Raw genomic sequence first — 3487 nt, 5'->3', positions numbered from 1 at the left:
AAACATTGCAACAGTTTTTATGTACCGCTCAGGTACACAGGTACAAAATCTCGGACAGAATTACCTGCTTTATCTTCATGATTATTTATCTCTTCTCTTATTGTTTGATTTGGCTAAATATGAGTTGTTGTTGTTGTTGTTGTGTACCATAGAGTCAGAACTGATCCATTGCTGACCCTCTGGTGGGTTTTCAGAGGCAGTTAATTGGATGGGAGGAGATTGCCCATCCTTCTCCCATGGAGGAGCTGATGGCCTTGAACCGTGTGCCTTTAGTATTGCAGCAAAGTTTCATGCCATGGGCCCCCCAGTTTCAAAGGTGCAAACCATCTAAAATGTGAGGTCTGCTCAAGAAGTTGCTAGAGAGGACTGTGCGTGTACAGGAAGGCTCTGGGCCCATATGCTGCCGAAGCTCCACTCTCTCTGGACTTCCTGGGCAAACATCCGCCACTCCCTCATTTCTAAGGCAGCATGTGTGCACCTCAGGCTTTAGAAAGAGCCAGTGCATACAACGTCCAACCTGGGCCCAGGACTTTACCCCTCTCAGCCTCATTTCTCTCTTGTTGTATGACAAAATATTGAAAATAGGAGTTGTGGGGAATCTGATGATGAGGAGTTCACGGTGGTGTCTGGCTTGGTAAAGGTTTGACAATAGCTATTCACTGTTGTTCTCGGAGGCAGCTCCGATGGCGTTGTTCACAGGGGGTTGGACTGTAAGCAGAAGGATGTGTTTTTGGAGGTTCAAAACTACCTTTGGTGAAATAATTTCTTCTTATGATTTACAACCTTGAAAATGAGATAGAGGAGGATCACTGTGGGTTGGAACTGACCCAATAACAGTGAGTTTACATGGATTGAAGCTCAATATCAAGTGAACAAAGATTCTCACCACTGAGCTGATTGGCAGCATCATGATAGATAGTGAAGAGATTGAGATTGTTAACAGCTTTAGTTTGCTTGGCTCCATAATCAACACTCTTGGTACCAGGACCCAGAAAATCAAAAGATTAATTGCTTTGGGAAAGTCTGCTGTCAGGGACCTTTCCAGAATAGTGAAGAGCAACAAAGTCAGTCTGGAGACTAAGGTGCTCCTGATCCAGGCCATAGTCTGTAATTATTTGCTTATGTCAGAAAGCTAGACAATGACAAGTGATGATTCCTTTGAGCTGTGGTGCTGGAGAAGAATATCGAATATACCAAGGACTGCTAAGAAAATAAACAAATTCATCCTGGAGAGGGTGAGACCAGGCTGCTCCTTGGAGGCAAAGATTCTTGGGCTTTGTCTGACACACTTTGGGCATGTTCCAAGGAGGGCCCAGTCCTTGGAGACAAACATCATGCTTGAAATGTTGGAGGAACAGCTCAAGAAAGGAAGACCCTGGATGAGACGGAGTGACTCAGTGACTGGGTTTATGGGGGTAGGTGTGCTAGAGACAATACGACTGGCTCAGGATAGAACAAAGTTTAGGCCTGTTGTACACAGGACTGCTATGAGTTGCAAGCAACTCAATGGCATGTAATGACAACAACAACAATAACAATAACAATTCTTCAATTGTAAGTAGTGCCTTACTACTAATCACAAATGTTGAGGATTCAAACCTACCCAGTGACTTAATGTCTGGCAATCTCTTCTCAAAAGGATCCCAGTCAAGAAAACCCCAAGGGGAGGTTCGACTCTATCACTTGATGATGTAGTGAATTGAGAATGGCCTTGATGGCAACTAATAACAGGGAAGGACCATTAAAAGGGAAATGTCAGTGTTTGTCAGCCAAGTGTCCAGAGCCCTGGGTTCTGACCTAGCCCCTTAGCCGGTCTTGGGTCTCCAGTGAAGACCTGGAGAACAGGGATGGAACTCTGGGCCAGGCCAAGGGCAGTGGGATGATCAATCACAGAGCAGGCTGCCTTTAAGTGGCTGGGCCAGGGGACAGTGTTCTTTGCAGCAAACATGTGGTATATTAGGAAACAAACAACTCCACAGAGACCATTCCTTTGGAAGTAGGGGGGAAACATGTGAATTATCTCAAGTTAAGGAATGTCGGGCTCCTGGGCAGCCTGACAATAGTGGAGGTGGTGGGATGGAAATTGATTGATGAGATTTGGTCTGTCTTCCGTACTCTTGCTTTGCTCCTTGGCTTGCTCTCTTGGCATGGCCACAGTCACCTTCCTGGGGATCCCTGAGCACCCAGAGAGGCCAGTGCTCAGCACAGCACCCTCCACCGCTGGATGGACATCAGGATCAGGGCCAGATATCATCCTTTGAGAGTCATATCAAGTGCCCTTTCATAGCTAAGTGGGGTCTGCTTTGCCTAGTCGAGGTCAAGGCCAACTGCTTTTCTCAAATCCTTTCTGGATCTACACTGGTAGAGCTGGGAGAATGTTGGAGGTAAACTTCTTAGCCCTAATCCCTCTAAAGTAATTTTACAAATGAAGAAATGAAGGCCCAGAAAGGGAAAGGCCTCAAATCTGAGGTCTCATTTGCCAGCCCACTCCCCTCACCCAAGCAACCTGATAAGGAGGAGGCCTCTTGCTTTGCCCTGAACCACGTTTGCTCTTACTTTCTCAGAGAGTGGGTCTAGGGCTTCTTCACATCTACAAAGTCCATTCTCTGGATTTCTGCTGGGATCTGTCCAATACGCAGATTGGGTCAGGTCACTTTTCTATTTTCTTCAATAGCTCCCCAGTGCCTTGGGAAGGGGCATGGAATGAAGTCCTTCACCTGCTAGTTAAGGTCCTTCAGGATATGACCTTTGTCCTCTTCTCAGCCATCGCACTGCAGTGGCACTGGGCAGACAGTAGGTCACTGTGTCTCCCTCCCCCAGTGTCCTTCCCCTCTGTCCTTTACGTTGCTCGGGCTTACTCTGTGGCCTCCTCTGACCCCTCAGGCCCAGCCGCTCCTTCCTCTGAGCCCCCAGAGCTCTTGGTAATTCCTCTATTAGCACTTATCTCATTGACTTAGAATTATTTGTTTACGTGTCTCTCCTCCTCAGGGAGGAAGAATTTCTTATGCATCCTTTTACTCATTCCCCTAACAGTACCTAGCAAAGTGCCTGACGCACAGCTTCCTCTCAGCAAATGTCTATAGAATGAACCACTGAGTGACCTATTTGTCCCCAAATGTCCTGTGCATTGTGCATGGAATGTCACCACTTGTGAGCCCTGCCTGACTCCTGGCTCCTGTTTGCCTCCCCACAGCTGGAGCCTCTCTTCTCTCTCCAACAGCTGGCCCAGCCCTGCCCAGACTCTGGGGCCAATGGAAGCCTTAGTCCAGGGAAATTTAAAGGGCCAGCATTTAGAGGTGCAGGTGCCTCAACCTCCAGGAGCTTGGCAGCACATTCTACATCTGTCCTGAGTCTGGGGACCTGGCTTCTGCCACATCCCAGGAGACAGATGGCTCCTCGGGAGACAATTTTCCTGGGACCCCGGCCCTTCTTACCCTAGGCATTTGCTTTGGTCTGGAGTTGAAACTCTGAGGATGACTCCTTTTCC

Source organism: Elephantulus edwardii, unplaced genomic scaffold (assembly GCF_000299155.1).
Source record: "Elephantulus edwardii isolate Elephantulus edwardi_28Jun2011 unplaced genomic scaffold, EleEdw1.0 scaffold00116, whole genome shotgun sequence".
Classification (NCBI taxonomy): Eukaryota; Metazoa; Chordata; class Mammalia; order Macroscelidea; family Macroscelididae; genus Elephantulus; species Elephantulus edwardii.
This window is presented reverse-complemented; position numbering follows the sequence as displayed.